This window comes from Amblyomma americanum, chromosome 1 (genome assembly GCF_052857255.1).
Source record: "Amblyomma americanum isolate KBUSLIRL-KWMA chromosome 1, ASM5285725v1, whole genome shotgun sequence".
Classification (NCBI taxonomy): domain Eukaryota; kingdom Metazoa; phylum Arthropoda; class Arachnida; order Ixodida; family Ixodidae; genus Amblyomma; species Amblyomma americanum.
In genome coordinates, this window is record NC_135497.1 from 346698132 (window position 1) to 346721411 (window position 23280).

Below are 23280 nucleotides of genomic sequence, written 5' to 3' on the forward strand. Positions count from 1 at the left end.
AGGCGTTTATAAAATTAGAACAAGCAGACCGCTGCGCACAGTACGGTTTGTAAAGAAAACATGCAATCGCGTGGCCGCAGCTCCTCGCGAAACGCGTCACCAGGCGCATGCATGGAAAGCGTAGCCGACCGCCCTTACTGCGCATGCTCTTGTGGTCCCGATTCTAGCTAGGTCTTGCGGCAGCTCTTCGCGAATAGAGGCAGCCACAAGATCGCCTGTTCCCTTTAAGAGTGGACAGTACTGTATATCTCAGAGCTAGATGACAAGATCACCCCTTGGAAGTATACTTGACGTCCGAATTTTCGAAGCATCAAGGCTTACAGCACACCAGGTAATTGGACCGGCCAGGGAACGATGCAGGTAGTCGTTTCGACGTTAAGCTAGGCCACAGGACTTTTCAGAGAGCCTTGAGCTGGGGAGTATTAATGTGTGTTTACGTGCTATTATTTCAAGTATTTTATTTCACAACTTTCGAATGTCGACCGACCAGGCCGGTCGCTATTGTCAGCCTTTGCATATGCACTGGTGTCCAGCACAGAAAGCCCGGTTGTGGCCATCGTTAAGGCAGCGCTGCTGACACTTGTAGTCGTTCCTCGGACAAGCTCTCGGCATGTAATCTATAAGAAGAGAGTGGGCGAATAAGAGTGAAGCAAGGCAAAATGTTATCACGGGGCTTAGAGAGTAAATTCCCCTGAAAACTTAAATACTACTGTTAACAAAGGAACCGCATCACGCTTAATTATTGCAAACAAGATTTACTTGGCACCAAATATAGGATACCCTTTGTTGCAGTGCACATTGCAGCATGAGACGTGCCTACGTTTCATATTTCAGCATGATTCTCTCTCTCTCTCTCTCTCTCTCTCTATATATATATATATATATATATATATATATATATATATATATATATATATATATATATATATATATATATATATATATAGGAAGCTAACAGTCACCGAAATAAAGGTTTCTTTTTAAAGAAAATTTACCTATAAAACAGCTGAAAAGCAACCATGCCGCCGGTGGGATCCGAACCCACGACCTCCGAATATCGCGTCCGGTCCACGACTGTTGGCTTCCTAAATATGTTTGTCAAACGAGCCCCTGACTTCATTTGCCTTGCCTGCTAATAGCTTAACGGGGGTCTCGGTTCTGGCAGTCTTGATGCCATAGGTAGCATAAGACGGCTCTCGCACAGTTTCCGCCCTCGCCGTTAGATGACGTTCTACGTCACACTTGCTGTATTACAGGACGCGCTACGTCCACCGCTATGGACGAGGGTGCCGCTGGTGAACACTCTCAAGGTTCGCTTACACGCAAGACATCAATACCTACGAAAGCAGCAGATTGGACAGCCGCCGCCGTAGCTCAGTTGGTAAGACATAGCGTTTGTCTTTTGTTGATTGTTTGTTATGTGCAATTTTCTGTGTCAAAGCCAAGCAATAAGGAAAAAAAAAGTAGCTCAGTTGGTAAGAGCACCGGACGCGATATTCGGAGGTCGTGGGTTCGGATCCCACCGGCGGCATGGTTGTTTTTTCTGCTGCTTTATAAGTATTTTTTTTTAATAAATATTTGATTGGCACTAGGTATTAAAAAAATAGAAACATTCCCCTATGCACCTTGGTTTCGGTGACTGTTGTCTTCCTTGATATGTTTGTCAAATGAGCCCCTCACTTCATTTGCCTTGTCTGCTAATAGCTAAATGGGGTCTCGGTTCTGGCAGTCTTGATGCCATAGGTAGCATAAGAGGGCTCTCGCACAGTTTCCGCCCTCGCCGTTAAATGACGTTCTACGTCACACTTGCGTTATTACAGGACGTGCTACGTCCACCGCTATGGACGAGGGTGGTGCTGGTGAACACTCAAGGTTCGCTTACAAGCAAAACGTAAATACCCACGAAAGCAGCAGATTAGACAACCGTCGCCGTAGCTCAGTTGCTAAGAGCATAGGACGCGATATTCCGAGGTCGTGGGTTCGGATCCCAACGGCGGCATGGTTGTTTTTTCTGCTGGTTTATAAGTGATTTTCTTTAAGCGATTTATTAATCTAAGTATAATTATCCCACTGATAAGCATAACACATTAAAAAAAAATTAACGTTCCCCTATGCACCTTGGTTTCGGTGACTGTTGGCTCCCTTCATAAATTTGTCAAACGGGCCTCTCATTTCCTTTAACTTGTCTGCTAATAGCTTAACGAGGGTCTCGGTTGTGGCAGTCTTGATGCCACAGGTAGCATAAGAGGGCTCTCGCACAGTTTCCGCCCTCGCCGTTAGAATACGTTCTACGTCACGCTCGCGGTATTACAGGACGTGCTACGTCCGCCGCTATGGTCGAGGGGGGCGCTGGTGAACACTCTCAAGGCTCGCTTACACCCAGTAAACATAAATACCCACGAGAGCAGCAGATTGGACAGCCGTCGCCGTAGCTCAGTTGGTAAGAGCACAGGACGCGATATTCGGAGGTCGTGGGTTCGGATCCCACCGGCGGCAAGGTTGTTTTTTCTGCTGCTTTATAAGTATCTTCTTTAAGCGATTTATTAATATAAGTATTATTATTCCACTGATAAGCATAACACATTAAAAAAATTAACGTTCCCCTTTGTCAAACGGGCCCCTCATTTCCTTTAACTTGTCTGCTAATATATATACATATATATATATATATATATATATATATATATATATATATATATATATATATATATATATATATATATATATATATATATATATATATATATATATTTAAGAGAAGTGGGCACTTCTACAGAGACACATTTATTTATCAACGTTTCTTCAGGACTGTAGTGGTCTCGGGTCAGATAGACATTTCAGGTTTGTGAGCTGCAGAGGAGGGAGAAAGGAGTGTAACAAGCAAATAGCAACATTTCAAAGAATTGAACAAAACATAAAAAATAAAGATGCGGGTGCGGGGAGCAGACATGAACAATATTCGGGGAGGAAGAAAAAAAATAGAAAGAAAAAAAAAAGTGCGAGAACTAGTGCAGTAAGGAAGGATAGGGTACAAAAGGAGATGGCGAAACGAGAGAAAGGGAGAGGAAGACGGTGCGGGGGACATGGGCAGCGCGGCAAACACAAGCCTACGAAAGCAAAAGGTGCAAACAAAACACACAAACAAAACGCACAAGCACAAAGAAGGGCGCCGCTGCATATGCGTGGCCAAAGAGGCGCCGCTGCCCAAATGACACTGGCAGCGACGAATAGGCCAAACCAGGCGCCTTTTGGTGGTCTCACTAATTTCCGATGAGCCGAGGGCTAGAACGTTAAGGAAGGAGTGGGCTACGTTAACGAGCACATGTGTAAGAACTTACTCAGGGGGTCTGGGTTTCACTGAAAGGTGCACCCCTCTCCCTGGGATGGTCGTTGAACTGACTTCACCGGGAATATCTGTTTGTAGGGGAGGAGGGCTGGGCTAGCTGTGTACAAAGATTTCAAACTGTCGGAAAATGTAAGGAAAGAACATCAAAGCTTATCAATACTGCACGAGGTAGGATAGTGTAAGTAAGGATGGTTGTGATTGCCTGGGATATACACTAGGAATTATAAAAGTTATATCGGAGTTAGCCAAATAACGAGAAGTGTAGTATTATTTTGTTTGGAGGTCGTGAATAGAAGAAAGGGTACCAGGGTTTTCTTTAAGACCTTCTTGAATAGTATTAAACTTGTGGATTAAATAGGATTCACGTTCACGTTCTCGCCTGTTTTTGAAGCCCCCTTGAATAATTGTTACTTTTAGTTGGTCAAATGGGTGTCCTTCTGCGTTTACATATTTGGATAGGGGAAGGTTTGGGAGAGATTTGGTGTGTGCGCGGTGATTGTTAAATCGAATGCGGAAAGCAGTGTTTGTCTGTCCTATGTATTGCTGGTTACACACAGTGCATTCAAGAAGGTAAATAATGTTTTATGAGTCGCAGTCAAAGATACCGTTGATTGAATGCTGGAAAACTGACCTCGTACTAGTTGCGGAACACGTAGTCTGCATGTGCTTGCAAACTTTGCAGCGACCTTTACCACAGGGCTGGCATCCATATTTAGGGGTTGTGTGTTCCTTGGAGTGGACTAGATGGGTCTGAATGTTTTTGGCTCGCCTGTAAATCACGCGGGTTGCGCATGTAAATATTTTCGATAGTCGTTGACTTTGCTGGAGAATATTAAAGAGCTTATGAAGAATTCTGTTTATGTTCGGTGCATTACTGTTAAATGTGAGAATAAGGTTTGTAGTGTAATCATTTCGGTTATCTATTCGGTTCTCCTGGAGTATTTGACTACGGTTCAGATTTGGAGCTCTCCTTATGGCGTCATCAATAAGGGACCGTGGATACCGCTGTGTTAAGAGAACGTTGCGCATGTGTTCGCAGTTTTCATGAAAGTCTAGGTCGTGAGAGCAAAACTAGAACGTTTCAAAACAAAAAAAAAACTTCAGAAATAGGCATAATCAAAATTAGAAAATCTACACGGGACAAAGTTCCCATGACGAATGGATGAAAAAAGTACTTAGTGCGGTTGGGTCAAATTCTCCCCACCCCGATATCGCTCAGTCAAAGGTCAGCCAAGGGAAAACACTCTCAAAACAGGGCCATCACAGTGTAGACAACATCACCAATCTATCTCTAACACCGCTCACAGGGTATGAGCGAGCCGTCCTATCTAGAGGGCTGACTTTTTGCCCCCGCACAGGCAAATACAATGAATTCCAATTCCTGAAAGATCGTCACGACTTCGCCAGAAAACTGCGCCTGAGAGAATACTTCTTTGATAAGCCCGAAAACCCCCACCAAAATTCGGACTTCCACCCAGCAAACCAAAATTGGACTCCCAACATCGGGCGGGAAAAACACTTGGATATGTATATTAAGGCAGTTCAAAATGACATTATTGAAAATTTTAGAAACCACAGGTTAGGACCAAACAATCTTCCTAAAAGAGAACGTACTGCTCTAGAGGCGCTTAGCATCCGTACCGACATCGTCATAAAGCCAGCTGATAAGAGCGGAGGCATTGTTATCTTGAACCGGGACGACTATATAGCAGAAGGCATCCGACAGCTTTCTGACAATCATTTTTATAAACAACTGCTTGGCGACCCCACCGACGAGCACTCAAAAGCTATATCTGACATTCTCCTCTACCTCAGAAAAAAACTCTATGAAATCTTCGCGAAACTATGCAAGGCACTCACGGCTACCCATCCTTCTCCTGGGCGCTTCTACATGCTCCCTGAATTACATAAAGCCGGTATTCCTGGACGGCTAATAATTTCAGGAATCGGCACCATTACAGAACCAATATCAAAGTACATTGACGCTATAATTAGCAACATTCCAGCCACACATCCATCCTACATCAAAGATACAAACCACTTTCTCCGCCAGATAGACAATATAGACAATATAACATTACCTGAAGGAGCCTTTCTTGTGACCATGGATGTAACATCCTTATACACAAACATTCCCAATGTCGACGGCATTGCAGCACTTTTATAATCTTATGAACAGCAGAGACCTCATGAATCTCCAAGCCCAAATGTCTTAGGAACACTAGCCAAAATTTTGTTAGAATATAATAGCTTCGAATTTGATCTTCAATATTATCTACAAGTGGCACCGCTATGGGAACAAGGATAGCCCCAAATTATGCCAACATCTTCATGCATCATACAGAGTCAAAATTTCTTTCTTCTTGTCAATTTAAATGTACTTTTACAAGCGCTGTTTGGATGATATTTTTATAATATGAACAAACACAGAACAACAACTTATCCATTTCATTGGCACTTTCAGCTCCGTATACCCAAGCACAAAGTTTACGCACACCTACTCAGCCAGTCAAATCAATTTTCTTGATGTTGATATTCTGGTCGGCAAGGGGTCGGTTCGTACAACCGTTTATAGAGAACCAACCGACTCACAAAAATATCTACATTTTCAAAGCGCCCATCCCCGTCACTGCAAAACCATCATTCCTTATTCGCAGGCCCATCGTTTTCGAAGAATCTGCTCTAACGACCTAGACTTTCATGAAAACTCCGAACACATGCGCAACGTGCTCTTAACACAGCGCTATCTACGTTCCCTTATTGATGACGCCATAAGCAGAGCTCCAAATCTGAACCGCAGTCAAATACTACAGGGGCACCGAATAGATAACCGAAATGATTACACTACAAACCTTATTCTCACATTTAACAGTAACGTACCGAACATAAACATAATTCTTAATAAGCATTTTAATATTCTCCAGCAAACTCAACGACTATCGAAAGTGTTTACATGCGCACCCCGCGTGATTTACAGGCGTGCCAAAAACATTCAGAACCATCTAGTCCACTCCAAGGAACAGAAAACCCCAAAATATGGATGCCAGCCCTGTGGTAAAGGTCGCTGCAAAGTTTGCAAGCACATGCAGACTACGTGTTCAGCAACTACTACGAGGTCAGTTTTCCAGCATTCAATCAACGGTAACTTTGACTGCGACTCATAAAACATTATTTACCTTCTTGAATGCAATGTGTAACCAGCAATACATAGGACACACAAACACTGCTTTCCGCATTCGATTTAACAATCACCGCGCACACACCAAGTCTCTCCCAAACCTTCCCCTATCCAAGCATGTAAACGCAGAAGGACACCCATTTGACCAACTAAAAGTAACAATTATTCAAGGGGGCTTCAAAAACAGGCGAGAACGTGAACGTGAATCCTATTTAATCCACAAGTTTAATACTATTCAAGAAGGTCTTAACGAAAAGCCTGGTACCCTTTCTTTTATTCACGACCTCGAAACAAAATAATACTACACTTCTCGTTAATTGGCTAACTCAGATATACCCTTTATAATTCCTAGTGTATATCCCAGGCAATCATACCCATCCTTACTTACACTATCCTGCCTCGTGCAGTATTGATAAGCTTTGACGTTTTGTACACAGCTAGCCCAGCCCTCCTCCCCTACAAACAAGTATTCCCGGCGAAGTCGGTTCAACGACCCGCCCAGGGAGAGGGGTGCACCGTTCAGTGAAACCCAGACCCCCTGAGTAAGTTCTTACACATGTGCTCGTTAACGTACCCTAGTCCTTCCTTAAAGTTCTAGCCCTCGGCTCATCGGAAATTAGTGAGACCCCAAAAGGCGCCTGGTTTGGCCTGTTCGTCGCTGCCAGTGTCATTTGCGCAGCGGCGCCTCTTTGGCCACGCATCTGCAGCGGCGCATTTCTTTGTGTTTGTGCATTTTGTTTGTGTGCTTTCTTTGCACGTTTTGCTTTCGTACGCCTGTGGTTGCCGCGCTGCCCATGTTCCCCGCACCGTCTTCCTCTCCCTTTCTCTCGTTTCGCCATCTCCTTTTGTACCCCATCCTTCCTTACTATACTAGTTTTCCCCCTTTTTTTCTTTTCTTTCTATTTTTTTGCTTCCTCCCCGAATATTGTCCATGTCTGCTCCCCGCACCCCAATGTTTATTTTTATTTTTTGTTCAATGTTTTGAACTGTTGTTGCTATTTGCTTGTTACACCCCTTTCTCCCTCCTCTCAGCTCACAATCTTAAAACGTCCATCTGACGCGAGACCACTAGTCCTGAAGAAGACCGCACCGCGGTCGAAACGTTGATAAATAAAGGTCTCTGTAGAAGTGCCCACTTCTCTTAAATCTTTATTCTGCGGAGCCAACGCAACCTACATTCGTAATATATATATATATATATATATATATATATATATATATATATATATATATATATATATATATATATATATATATATATATATATATATATTGTCACGTGCTGCGCATGGGCTCTGAAGAATAAAGAAGACGTGCGGCGGCTGGAAGTAGAAGAGAAAGTCAAGTAACCTGCCGCCGGCGCACCAGGCTCCTCTCGACCTGCCTTGTAAATATTGTTTGTAAATAGAACCTGTAACAGTGTGGTGGAGGTGCTGGGTCGATCATCACGGATCCCTCTCGCAACCGCTGCAGCCGAAGAATCGCCGGATTGTTACCGTTGCCCGTGCAAATGCCCAAGGAAGCCGACGCACGTCCGACCGGCGCCGCAACGCCCGCTTGGCAGCACTACCGTGAGCCGCGGACATTTTCCGGGAAGGCTGGCGAAGACGTGGATGATTGGCTCACCAATTACAAGCGGGTGAGCAAATACAACGGCTGGGATGCCACTCTTCAGCTGGCCAATGTCGTCTTCTTTCTCGATGGCACCGCGCTAACTTGGTTCGAAAACCATGAGGCATCAATAACAAGTTGGGACCGCTTCATGGAAGAGCTCCGCAGCTGCTTCGGGGATACTGTTGCCAAACGAAAATGCGCTGAGCAGTCTTTGCTTCAGAGAGCGCAAGTGCCTGGAGAGACCTGCACGACTTACATAGAAGAGGTCTTGAAGCTGTGCAAAGTCGTTAATCCCAGTATGTCCGACGAAGATCGCGTTGGTCATCTCCTCAAGGGCATCGCAGAGGACGTCCACAGCTTTCTTATTAGTAAAGAAAATTTAGACTCGCCTACGGATATCATCAAGCATTGCCGCACCTTTGAAGCTCTAAAACTGCATCGAATTACTCCCAAGTTCGGTCGCCTGCCTAACGTCACCACCGTCGCCAGCGTGGATTTCCACGAGCCTGTGAATGCGGCGACTCTCCCTGACGTCATTCGTCAAATCGTGCGTGACGAACTCTCCCGGCATCAAGATCTTGCGCGCCGCAGTGAGGTCCCGCATGGGAGCTGTTCTCTGCAGGCGGCTCCCGCCTACCGCTTCTCCTCTTGGAGTTTGTCTGCCCAGGCCCCTACCAGTGCTACTCGCATTGATTACAGCGACGCTCCCCGGATCACCCGCCCCGGCCCCAGGGCGCCAGCTCATCCGCAATGCCACCTGCGGCAGCCGGAGTACGATGGTCGTTTCGACACTGGCTACGAGGAGTGTTATCCCGAGTGCCCCCCGACCCACCACTTTGTTACCGCTGTGGTATGATCGGTCACATCTCTAGATTCTGCCGTCACCGGGGCCAGTTTTCCCGCTCCCAGCGCCAATGGTCGAACCCTCGCCTGAGTTTCAATGCGCCTGTTCATGACCGTGTCTTCACATCGTCTCAGCGCCCATCCAGTTACGCGCCACCACGGAACGACTCCCCTGCCTCTGACCGAAGTCTGACTCCACCTCCGCACCGCTCTCGCCGCTCGCCTTCCCCCCAAAGTCGTTCCCCACAGTCCCCGGGAAACTAGCGTGTGCGGCCGATGGAGGTGCGGTCGCCGGATCATCGATAGTGCCAATTCCTCTGCCCATTGTTATGTTAAGGAACCGCCTTGAAGTTTTAGTGGACGGTATTTGCGTCATGGCCTTAGTGGACACTGGTGCCATGGTGTCAGTGATGAGTTCAACTTTCAAGAACCGTCTGGGTCGTAAAATAATGTTCGCTTGGGATCGTGCTGTTATATTCCGGGGTGTAGGGGGAGAATCATTGGTTCCGATTGGTATTTGTTTTGTGAATGTAGTGATCGCTGGCCACATGTTCCGAACTGAATTCACGGTGCTCCCTCGTTCTACGCATGACATCATCCTCGGTATTGACTTTTTGCACCAGTGCGGCGCTACTCTCGACTTCCGCAGTGGTGGCATATCGTTAAGTCCTGGCCTTCGGTCCGCTCTCATAAAAGACTCGCCAGTGGTTGCCCAAGTGTTTTCTGTCTCTGAAGATACCGTCGTTCCAGCAATGTCTGCCATATTCGTTCCAGTTGTGTCCTCGAGCACGATTTCTGATGCCTTCGATGCTGTGGTGGAACCTTGTTCCCTTAACTGTGCAAAGAAAAGTGTGCTAGCACCCCGCAGCGTCGTCCATGTGACCAAGGGCCATGCCACTCTTTGGACTGTCAATCATTCCAACGAACCTGCAGTATTGCCATATGGTTTAAAACTTGCTGGCTTTGAAGAACGTTTTTCTGTACCAGTTGCCGCGATCACTGACAACGTGTCTCGTCCAACTAGACGCCGCGATCTGAGCGACTCTCAATTCCTAGCCATGGTCAACAAATCCCTACCCACTAGCGACCGCCAGGTACTAGTGGCCGTTCTTATGAAGCATGCGGACGTGTTTGACTTTGGTCGCGACCAACCACCGCCGATTCCAGCTTCCCGTACCCATCACATGATCAATACTGGATCTGCACAGCCGATTCGTCAGAAGCCATACCGCGTCTCGCCTTCCGAACGTCAGATAATCGATGAACAAGTCCGTGACATGTTGCACCGCGGCATCATTCAGGAATCTTCAAGCCCGTGGGCTGCTCCAGTGATCCTTCTCAAAAAGAAAGATGGCACTTGGCGATTTTGTGTCGACTACCGCCGGCTTAACTGTTACAGGTTCTATTTACAAATAATATTTACAAGGCAGGTCGAGAGGAGCCTGGTGCGCCGGCGGCAGGATACTTGACTTTCTCTTCTACTTCCAGCCGCCGCACGTCTTCTTTATTCCTCAGAGCCCATGCGCAGCACGTGACAATATATATATATATATATATATATATATATATATATATATATATATATATATATATATATATATATATATATATATATATAGTGAAAGGGGGTTTGTACACAAATAAGTCAGGGGACAGATTTCACGGCGGGCGACACAAAACGACGAGCAGGACAGCGAGCAGCGCCCACGGCCATTTCAAAAAAACCAAGCAATCTCGTGCAGCGCGGCGAAACTTCGTCTATATATATATATATATATATATATATATATATATATATATATATATATATATATATATATATATATATATATATATATATATACCATAAAAAGTGATTTCTGGCAGCTGATTGGTCAATGTAGTATTAAATCAACAAAAATTGAAAAACATAACAGGATTTATTTCACGACGTTTCGGCTGGAGGACCAGCCTTTTTCGAGTGTAGCAAAGCGTGTGAAACACGCAGCTTTTATAGAGCCTGCGCGAGGTACAAAGTTACAGCAAGGCGCGAGTTCAAACAGCTAGAGGGGTGGATGAGACCAGGAAGAAAAATAAATTTACAAAGAAAGAGAGAAACGGTGACAATCTAAAAAGGCGATATCCTAACCTGAATGCAGGTGTTCTAAAGGGTGCGAAAAAATTTTTGTTTCTTCTGATCGGGCACAGGTTACTTAAGATAGAAAAGAATTCTGCGTTACTAACCTAGCAGAAGGAAAGATATAATCATAATACCAGCGGATAAGGGAGTTGGTATATTTGTCATGAAGAGCGAGAAATACATTGAAGAAGGCTTGAGACAACTCTCTAACATTTGTTTCTATCAGCGTCTAGAAGCAGACACAACTCCACAATATTAACAATTTATAGCAGAGACTCTCCATCAACTTACGAAGAATGAAGACGTATCGCTACGGTTATCTAAAGCCCTCACGGCATTACACCCGTTGCCAGGCCGATTCTACATGCTACCGAAAATCCACAAAAAGAATAATCCTGGCCGCCCTATAGTATCCGGCATCGGCACGATTACAGAACCAATTTCCAATTACATTGACACACTAATTGGACATATTTCAACCACACACCCATCCTACATACATGACCAAAACCATTACATTCTCGAAATAACAGGTCTCAAACTTCCGAACGGAGCCTTCTAGGTAACAATAAATTTCTCTCTCTACACAAACATTCCTCATTCCGATGGCATAAAATCTCTGATCGAAGTGTATGAACAACACAGAAAGTAGGAATGCCCTGCTCCACGTGTTTTAGAAATACTGGCGAAAATCGTACTCGAATATAACAACTTCGAATTCAGTAATGAACATTATTTACAAATTAACGACACAGCCACGGGCACAACAATCGCCCCCACCTACGCCAAAATCTTCATGCATAGTACTGAACCTAAATTATTGCAAGCTTACCCCATTAAGCCCATAAAGCTGTACAAACAATACTTGGATGACATTTTAACTTGAGCTGAAACAGGGCAAGAAGTCATTCATTTGATTCAACACTTCAATCTCGTCTCGTCCACTCTAATATATCTTTCAGTTACACGTCCTTCCCACCACAATTAACTTCCTAGATGTCTAGATTTCGGTAAACGAAGGCTCACATACCACCGGTGTATATAGAAAACGGACGGACCGATATCAGTACCTACAGTTCAAAAGCTGCCATCCTGGTCTCTCTAAAACAAGCATCCCATACTTTCAGGCACATTGATTTAAAAGATTATGTTCCCAAGATGAGGACTTCGTAAAAAATTCCAAACGCATGCGAGAAGTTCTCAATAAGCAACGATACCCCCTTCCCTTCCGCCGTTGACAACGATGCCATTCAAAGGGCATCTAAACTCAACCGCGAGAAAATAATGGAGGGACGTCGATACAGCGAGGACACAGATCATCGGACAAATCTCGTGCATACCTTCACCAGTAACCCGCCTAACATAAAGAAAATCCTCAAAAAACATTTCAACATTCTCGAAAAAAGCGAGCGCCTCGCCAAAATTTTTACTGCTCCCCATCACGCAGTCTACACAAGACCAAAAAACATTCGAAATATTCGGATATCCTACCCCTACCAAACCTTCCCTTGTCAAAACACTTTGAGAAAAATCACTTATTTGACACAATTAAGTTAACAGTAATACAGGGTGGTTTCCACAACACCCGGGAAAGTGAGCAACGCGAGTCGTACTTTATTTACAAATTTGAAACAATTCTTCACTGCAATAATGAAAGACCGGGTGTATTGTCCTCTATCCGCCCCTTGCAGAGCCAGTGCTGACCTTGCGAGTGCCGGCTTCACATACCTCAGTCCTTTCTCCCCAGGGGCATCTTTTTCAAGCTTCGTCCATCCACTTACACATCCCCCACCCCACCCCTATCTTCCCGGTTCGACCGCCTTACCGGGCGCGGTGCAATTGAAGACAATTCGCTCAAACGCTCCCGCCATTCACATTTACCCCCCACACGACACTTTCCCTAACTCGGATGGGTTGCCGCCTTTTTTCTTTCGTTTGTGTGTGTGTGTGTGTGTTTGCGCGTGTGTTTTTTCATACACAGTGCACGTGTGTCTAGCTAAGCTCACAGCGCCGCTGATTCCGCCTTGACTCTTCGTGCGAAAGAGACTACAGATGATGGAAGTCTCCTGCCTGTCTGGATTTAATTCTGTTTATTTGTTTACTCTTTTTGGCCGGCGGCGCGCGAGTGCATGGATCTCTAATTCCTATCTGTTCGGCAATTCCGCCACCGTCTGTTTCTGTGCACCTTACTCGCCGCCGCTGTGTTGTTGCCTTGAGGGGTGCCTACTCTCCCCTCCCGCTTCTTGTTTTCCTTTTTGTAGCGAGAGCTGCATTACGGTAGCATTTCGAGCCATCAGCGTGGTGGCGCCGTGGCGGTGGCGGTGCCGCCACCCTGTGGCTGCGCCGTTACGCTGTAAAGTTGCTGACGTGGTGCGTAGCAGCTGCCGGCGGCGCAGCGCCGTGCCTGATCACGTGGTTGATCATGTGGTTGGTCAAATGACCAAGTTCCACTCGGCCATCTGTAGCTATCACGTCACTCCAGGTTTTACAAGAGCTAAACCACCACCAATTTTTTCTTTTTTTCTTTTTTTCATCCGGCTCCCCGCGGCTGCTCGATGGGCGGCGGGCGTCAGCGCGTTTTCCTTTTTCTCTTTTTTTTTCTCTCTTTCTCCGGTTTCTAATATTTTTTTTTCTTTTCAGACGAACTTGTTTCCAGCATTCGGTTGCTTGTTGTTTTTTGTTCATGTGTCGGACATGTGTGCCAATGCCATCTCCTTAAGAAGAGGAAGAAGATCGCTGTAACTTCAGTCTTGGGAAAAGACTGGCTCTGTCCGAAACGTCGACTCAAAATAAATCCCTGTGTAAATGAAGCGTTTCTCAACTCTGCGTTTTACCTCCATACGTGTGTGTAGATATTTGGTGGCATGTTGTCTTACTAATGTCTAGAGCATCTGATAGCATGGGGAGTGTAATGGTGCGGTCTTGCTGTACGTTTTCGCTTATCCGAGCCACGTTGTTTTCATTCCTTGAGGTTGGAGGGAGCCCCTGCCCTGTGTCGTCTTGCACCTACGCTCTCCCCGGAAGGAACCTCTTGTGCCACTCGAAAACTCGCGCCCGCGATAATGTCTCGTTGCCGCAAGCGTCACGAAGGAGCTCATACGTCTTTGTGGCTGTCTTGCCAAGCTTCACACAGAATTTTATGTTTACATGCTGTTCGAGGTGGACGCGCATCTCTCCACTTCAGTCACTATAGAATGAGCAAACGACCAGTGACAACGTATTTTAAAGCGAAGGTTCACAAGGCTAGTCAACACCGCGCTTCGCGCGAGCCGGCCTATCTTCGATCACGAGTGACGTCACGCACGGCGCAGGTGGCCGCTACCGACTCCGTCGCCTGACCTTTCGTTTCTCTCTCTTTCTGGAGTTGGCCTTGAGCTGCGGTGCAGTGCGGACGTGCGTCGCAAGGGCTCCGCAGATTTTTACTTCCCCGGACCTTCTCAACCCACAAGGCCCCCAGATTTTGGCAGTAGCTTAAAGGAAACACAAGCTGGACCACTGGGACACCGAATTCAAGACGGTGGTACCAATTTTTGGTTTTTTACCGGAGTTGGAAGATTCCAGGTGGCCGAGCGGGCGCAAGGCCTAACGAGGCTTAGTTCGACTACGGCGCTCGCGGGCAACCCGGCTCGCCCCGAGGCGACGATGCAGCCCGGTACGGGTCCCCGCCCCACGAATTACCCTAGTTTTGAACCGACAACGAGCAGATCAGCCCAGAATTTATTGGAAGCCCAGGAAATGGACTAGGACTACCTCGACGCCACCGACTACGAGAACTCGGCAGACGGGGAAATCGAAGATGCCGCCATGCGAGAACAGCAACAAGACGCCCCAAGGCAAGACGAAGCAAATTGGGAATTGGCCCTGTCCAAACGCCAAAAGAAACGCCAACGGAAGAACGAACGGAACACTCCCGGGAATTTTCCACCGACCGCTCAAGGTGACCTCGGCGGAAAAACCCCGGCCAATGCTCCGTCGGCAGCTGCTGCGACAGCTGACGCTACTTCGAACAGCGACGGGAAGGGAGCGCCGCGGCGGCCTAGGCCGAGGCTGCCACCACTCCCCAAAGACGATTTCAAGATCATTCTGCGACCGAAGGGACTTGCAGTCAAGTCGCTCCAGACTCACCAAGTAGCCCGCGCCGTAGCGGTAGCATGCAACCACGAATGTAAAGGAGAAGATCTGATCATGAGGCTTCGCACCGGTTCCAACATCATAATACTGAGCACGGCAAGCGAGATGGCCGCCCAACACGTGAGACGCATTTCCAGTCTCACTTTGGCGGAAAGCTCATACGAAGTAAATGCTTACGTGGCAGCCCCGGAAGACACTCGCCGCGGTGTGATACACGGAGTGGACCCCGGACATCGCCGGAAGAATTGAAAGCCAACCTACGAGTGCGCACTCAAGGAGTTAAAACCCACAGCGCTCGAATGCTAGGACAATACAAGTCGGCCGTCATCACCTTCGACGGTCCCATAGTCCCGAAGCAAGTCATCTATTACGGAGGCGAGATGTGGTGCTACCCGTATTGCCCCACGCGGCAGGTATGCTACATCTGCTGTCAACAAGGCCATCGGTCAGACGTGTGTCCGAATCCGGAAGCCAAGGCGTGCAAGCAATGCGGCACGCAATTCCGGCGGAGGACCACCAATGCACACCCAAATGCTTGATCAGCGGCGGCAGCCACGTCACCGGAGCCAAGGAGTACAAGGACAAACTGAAAAAGACTAGAGAACTGCGCAGCAACCATGGCGGCAGCGGAGGCGGTGGCGGCAGCCACGACACCAGACGATGCAGTCGGGACGACCGTGGAAAGAATCCGCGGTGGTTCAGCTCTGAGGGAAAGACATCACGGAGCCGTTCGAGATCCCGGGCGTCACGGAGCCGGTCGAGGAGCCGTTCACGGTCCTTCCCGCCCCTGGTGCCCCTGGTTGGCCAGCAACAACAGCAGCAAAAGCAGAAGAAAACCGCAAGGAACACCGGAGTCAAGGTGAGCTGGGGAGCAGGAAATCATTGGTTTGCTTCGCACTCTGGTGGGGAAGCTAAACAGAACACAAATACAACAACAATAACGCGCCCAAGCAGCAGGAGGACGCGAACAAAGTTATCACAGCCCTAAGACGCGAACTAGAGCTAGCCCGTGTCAGACAGAGCGAGCTAGAACGCCAGGTAGCCGAGCTCACGAAGGCAGTTAGGGAACAGAGACCAAACAGCCCTCGGCAGCCGCAACCCGAGCAAATCTAAATGCTACCCTCGCCGCAAGCAGGCAATGAGGATTTCAACAACTTCAAAGCTGAAATGCAGCAGATGATGCAACAGATGCAACTGCAAATTATAGAGATACGGAGCTCAATCCGCAAGCGAAAATTCACTGAGAATATTAGAGAGAAGGCGTATCACCGTCCCACACTGGCGGCCCTCGCCAACACGACAACAACCAACACGGAAGCTTAAACATGGCCAACAAAACTTAAGCAAACAAGAAAACCTAGAAATTTGGCAATGGAACTGCAGAGGCTACAGGAGGAAGCACGACCTACTTCAACAGTGCATCAACACACAGCAAACGCCACCCGACATTATAGTGCTTCAGGAAATGGCCATCATCCCAACCCTAGGAGGATACACGTGCTACGAAACCCAGGAAAAAGGAAGGACGGCAATCCTAGTCAACAAAATGATCATAGCCATAAGCTACGACAGGATAGCTGAAACGGACATAGAGCACCTGATCATAGAAATTATTCCACAGAAACAGAGGAAAAGGGGCAGCATTTTCATCGTTAATACCTACAGCCCACCGAAACAGAGGAAAGCCAAATTCCAAGAGCTTTTTCAAGGCGCCAGCAAACTGGCAAAGGGCAACACGCTAGTCGTCTTAGGCGATTTTGATGCCCGGGATAAAAGGTGGGGATACAAGAATTTCAATGTTAAAGGAAAGACATTAGCGGAAGCGGCAGAAACTGCAGGCTACAATTTAATCACAGACCCAGAGACTCCGACCACAATAGGCAACAGTGTCAGAACCGACACCTGCCCGGACCTCACCTTTATTAAGGGTCCGGGACAGGCGCAATGGGAAAACCTGATGAAAAATCTGGGGAGTGACCACTACATAATCAAAACCCAAGTGGCCTCAGACCGACTTAAGCGGCAACTAGGCACGGCTAAAATCACAGACTGGAACGCCTTTCGAGAAGCATGCGACGAACACCTCATCAAAGGAGGGATTCAGTCGATTGAAGAATGGGGAAACATACTCAAGCAAAGGCAGAATGAGCACACCAAAGAGATCAAGAGAACAACACAGACACCCGAAGTAGACGCCAGGCTCCTTAGGCTATTGGAAGCCAGACGTGGTCTAATCAAGAGGTGGAAGAAGCAGAAACACAACAGGAAGCTCAAACTTAAAATAGCAGAAATTACAACGAAAGCAGAGGAGTACGCAGTAAAGTTGGCGAAAACGAACTGGCAGCAATTGAGTGACTCCCTCAACTGAACTCTGAGCACAGCTAGGACATGGCATATCCTGAAAGCGCTCATCGATCCGACGAAAACCAAAGCAGAAAACAATAAAGCAATATACCGATTAATCCACCAGTTCGAAGGAACCGATGAGGAACTCCTGGACAAAGTGCGCATCAAGTGCTTCGGGGACACAAACCCGAGAACCTATGCAAGAGATTATAGGGGGAAAGTAAAACCAAACCTAGATAGACCCATCACACGAGAAGAAGTCTATGCAGCAATTCGAAGCACAACTAGAAATACGTCGGCGGGTGCGGACAAAATCAACAACGCACTCATTCGCAACCTCAGTGCGGAGCTAGTCGCAGAATTAACCGATTTCCTCAACAAGCACTGGGCAGCGGAGACCGTTCCCCAGGATTGGAAGCATGCAGAGGTGGTTATGATTCCAAAACCGGGTAAAAAGCTACAAATCGAAAACCTAAGACCCATCTCCCTCACATCGTGCCTCGGAAAGCTGTACGAAAGAGTGGTAACATTAAGGCTGCAACAATACATGGAGGATCACGAACTCTATCCCCACAGTATGTTCGGATTCAGGGCGAAGCTGTCGACCCAAGACGTACTTCTACAAATCAAAGGAGTTCTAAGTAACGTCCCTAGGGACGGAGAGAACGTAATAATGGCACTGGATATGAAAGGAGCTTTTGACAACGTAAGCCACGAAGCTATCCTGACAGGACTGGACGACCTGAATTGCGGCAGGAGGGTCTTCGGTTACGTCAAAGCTTTCCTCTCAGATAGAACAGCGACGATAGGACTGGGAGAACTCCGCTCGGAGAAGTTTCACACCCCCAACAAGGGAACTCCCCAGGGCTCGGTCATCTCACCTACGCTTTTTAACGTTGCAATGATCAGCCTTGCAAAACAACTTAAGGAAGTCGAAGGAATACATCATGCCATGTATGCCGACGACATCACCATCTGGACAAATACGGGCTCACTAAAAGAAAAGGAAGAAAGACTACAGGAGACCGCGAACTGCGTAGAGAACTACGTAAAAGCGACAGGGGTAGCATGCTCCACCGAAAAATCAGAACTGCTCAGAGTCTGGAGAGGGAAACAAAACGGCACAGTCCCGAACAGCGACGAGCTTAGGCTCAACGTCTACCTAGAGGGAAAACCCATACCAGAGAAAACACTCATAAGAATCTTGGGCATGTGGATACAATCAAACCAACGGTGTACACATGCACTTGCTCTACTCAAAGCTTCCACCCTACAAGTTGCCCGCATGATCACGCGCGTCTCCCATAAACGCTCGGGCATGCGAGAAGAAGACACGCTAAAGCTGGTCAGGATCCTGGTGATCAGCCGAGTCACCTACAGTCTTCCATACTACAACCAAATCAAAAGCGAAATCCAACAGATTGATGCGATTATACGCAAAGCATACAAAACAGCCCTCCATCTACCGCAATGCACATCCACAGAGAAGCTTTTAGCACTAGGACTTCATAACAACTTTGAAGAACTGAGAGAGGCACAACACGTCGCCCAGTTGCAGAGACTACAGCAGACTCTGTCTCGCAGGGAGCTTCTGCAGAAGTTGGGATGCAAAGAACAAATACAAGAAATGCAGCGAACCGCGACTATCCCGGACGGCATACGGGGCACAATTAGAGTGGCCCCATCCCCATGAACATGGACCCCAACCTACACGAAGAACGCAGAAAGGCGAGAGCCGAGTACATCTAAAAATCACTAGCCCGCCAGACAACAACGGTGTATGTGGACGCAGCCACATACCCCAGAAGGACGGGACAAAACAACCCCAACGCGGTAGCGGCTGTGATAAACTCGGACATGCGGGAAATCATCACCGCGTCGCTACGGGACTGTAAGGTAGTCGAGGCTGAAGAAGTGGCCGTCGCTCTAGCGGCAGCGGAGGGCTACCGGACTAAGCGATCCTTAACAATACTAACCGACTCTCAAACGGCATGCCGGAACTTCTTGTTAGGCAGAATTGGTCACAGAGCGCTCCACATACTCCGCTCTGGGGACCGACCCAAGCAAAGCACAGAAGAAGAACCAATAAAACATACGATAGTATGGACTCCGGGACACGCGGGAGTGGAAGGCAACCAAGCGATCGACAGGGTAGCTCGAGGGTACACTTTCTACCGAGCTACCTCCACAAGCGACCTCGAGGAAGCCGAACCTGTCCCTGGAGATTACTCGGCAATCTTAAACCACTACAAGGGCTGCAGGAAACGGTACCCCCACCACATAAATCTCTCTCCAGGGAAGACGCTGTCGCCTGGAGGCTGCTACAGACGGGATCATACCCGAATCTAAATACACTAAACAAAATACAACCCACACAATACACAGAAAAATGCCCATGGTGCCATGAAACACCCACGCTCTATCACATAACGTGGGCCTGCCAGAAAATAGAGGTGGCACCAAAAATACCAAACCCGAGTGCGGAGCAATGGGAAGGAATGCTCTCCAGCGACCGTCAAGACGTCAAACTTGGGCTGATCCGGCGAGCACAGCTGGCAGCGGCATCCAGCGGAGCCCTGGACTAGGGGCAGACGACCATTGCTAAGAAGACGGACGACACACCTGACTCCGCCAAATTGCTCACCTACTCTCTAGAGCTCAATAAACGTTTTCCTTCCTTTCTTCTCTCTTTCTCGCTCCGTAGTCACTACTGCGCATGCGCCACTAGTAGCACCGAACCACAGGTTTTCCGCCGCTGCGCAGCGCCGCGCCTTTCTCGAAAATCCAACTTTCAGTTTTCGCTTTCTTCTTTCCCTCCCTCTTTTACCCCTTCCTTTACTGCGCGGTTCGGGTGTCAACCGAGATATGTGATACTGTTACTGTGCCATTTCCTTTCCTCAAAAACCAAACAAAACAACTGAGCCGACGGCGTTCATAGAGTTCATTGGCGTTGACAACTTTGCAAAAGCCGTTCATTTTCACGAAAGGAAAGGCGCACAACCGGCTCCGTGGGTGAGTGGAGACCTCAATCTCGCTTTCGCTTTGTATATCCTGGATTAGCTGAGCTAATCCACCTTAATTTTTTTCTACATGTAGTCCATCTAGCAGTGGCCACAGCAATTAAGATAAATAGCTCAGGTTAGCCCTTCTACAACTACACGTTTATTGTCGACGTTTCGACCGCGGTCGAAACGTCGACAATAAATGTGTCTTCGTAGAAGTGCCTACCTCACTTAGCCTGTATGCCCCATATATATCGGAGGACCGATCTTTCTCAACAGTGATCTGTTTTCGCTGATATATCCTCTTTTATATTGGTTGGACACAGAAGTGGTGAAGGAGAAACGGAGAGACAGTACAGAAATAAATAGAGAAGCATGACAGGACAGGACAATCCCGTCTTGTGTGTGCTGTCTCCGTCTTTTAGCGCCAGTACGCTTTTTGCGTAAACCGTGTCATGCTAAAACCAACTAGCCCAAATCGAAGTCTTGCCCACTTGGTCCCACCGGGGCTCACATGGCCCATCTGCAACGGCCCCAAATGGGACCTATAGGGCGTTTCAGAGCAGCCCACTAGGGGCCGACTGGGACCCGCGTTGCAAACCCATATTGCTCCCATCGGGGCTCCCATGGGCTACCCAGATTACCCTACAGAGAGCCTCACTTCGTAGCCTACTTTGAGCTACATGGGATGGTAAAACAGTCTACCTACCACTTGGTACTGCGCATCTTAAAGCTTTTTTGTCCAGACAGCGAAATACTGGAATTGCCTTCCTGCCGACGCGGTTCGGTAAATTCATCTGGCACACTTGAAAGCATTGATTGAAATAATCATGAACAAGCGGTAACGATTCATCCTCATTTAACAGCTGGATAGGGGCATTTGAGTTATCAATCAATAAAAATAGCTTACAGAAGAAATTAAAGCTCAGGCTTTCCACAACGACTCAAGGTACGATTGGGCCCGATATCTGCGCTCTTTGACAACTCAGCAAAGCACGTAAAGGGTGGTTGAAGAAAACGACTATTCGTACTTAAAGAAAGGCGCCCAGGTGCTTCCCTTCATGCCTTAAAATTTACTTGTACCTCTGTTGGGTTTGACCTTTGTGAGCAGCAGACGTGACACCAAAATGCCCCGATCATTAAAGGTTGAGCTAAGTGTGAGCCTCTGCAGCTTAATTGCGTGCCGTGTTGCTCCTCACATTGCTCGAATGCACGATTTGGTTGCAGCAACGAAATATATGCATCAGCCTTGTCTCGAGAACGTCTCTGTGAAGGCTAGGAAGACACCGGTATGCACGACTGGCAACTCCTCTACTGCTCCTGGCTTTTAGTCACCATCCATTCTTGTCTGCATCTCTTGACGCCATGACCAGGCAAGCGGACGCTGCCTTAATTCAGCTCTTGCCCTGTATTAATGCTTCTCCAGAATACGAGCCGGTCCGTAATGAACTCACGAGCTCTCACAGCCGGTGAACCGTCACAAGTCGCCAGGAAACCTGGGTAAGAAATACACCATAAACTAGGCTAGTTAATACCGGCAGTTCTCCTAGCCTCCAACTTATGAAAAACAACCGACGAGAATATTTTTTTTTTGGGGGGGGGGGAATTAGGAATCAACATACCACAACACTGCAACAGTTATATAATTAAGCATTCCGAATAGACAAACAAACAGCTGTTTCACGAAGTTAAATCGACAATGAAATGTAACGATCTTACTCCACTTCATGATGCTGGCGCTTGTGTAACCACCTACGAATGCATAATGGCAAATCTCTCCATTTAGACAAATTTTTTATTGTGTTGCTCCAGGCGTTACGTGGAACTTTCCAAGCTTTAATGCGGCGCCCTAAACCTACATTTAAATGGCAGTTTACCATGCAGTGCGAATCAACCGATTATGCAAGTTGACAACAAACATTTTTTTTTTCATTACAGGAGCATAGTTGTCGATCGTCTCAACATATACGGCCCGAAGAAGCGCTTGGGAAATAAACATGGGGTAAGATCTGCGACATCAGTGATGTGAGATCAGTGAACTTATGCGCCTCCAAATTGTTAAGCAGTGCCCAGTGGCTTTTCCGCATGCGCTTTGCGCGCATGCGGTCACGCTTTTTGCCGCCCAAATGGAGAAATGAATGCTTACCAGCCAGCAACAGCGCTACCATCCACATAGCCGCAGCCATTGCACGTGGCCTTTCTGTGTACTCTGGGTTTCTCCCGGGCAGGATGGGTACACGTCATTTATATATTCCATGCCGAGAAGACTAAAGAAAAGTTTCTTACTAAGAACTTCCATATACTTGTCGGGCCATTCTCCCATATTTAGCTATGATTTGAGGAAAACAATGGGCCAAGACATCTGGCACTACGGATTCTCTGCACATCCGCACTTATCTTGCTTTTTAAAACTCTGGAACGAAAGAAACGTCCAAGAAATTTATAGTTTTTTCAGAGGGATGAGTCGAGTTTTCTGCAACAGCCCTCTTAATGACAAGTTTAGAACCTCGATTTTTTTTGTTGCATACTGGGAAGGAACCAATGCACCTGTTATTGGGCAGAACAGGTTAGTATCTTAAAGCATACACGCACTCTTGGACCGTGATTGTCATTTCACTATAAAAGACTGCGGCACCATGGCGCTGTCGCATCGTTTCTTCCGTCGGAGATCTGCGTTGATCGATGAAACGTTCAAGTATTG

General features: G+C 47.3%; 1 long non-coding RNA gene across 1 annotated transcript; it reads right to left on the reverse strand.

Moving 5' to 3' along the window:
• Positions 1-438: 438 nt before the first annotated feature.
• LOC144100106 (uncharacterized) lies at positions 439-22788 on the reverse strand. Its single transcript, XR_013307525.1, has 3 exons — positions 22726-22788; positions 22034-22075; positions 439-617 (listed from the first exon to the last, which is right to left on the reverse strand). It is a non-coding gene; the product is annotated as an uncharacterized LOC144100106 (long non-coding RNA).
• Between the last annotated feature and the right edge of the window lie 492 nt (positions 22789-23280).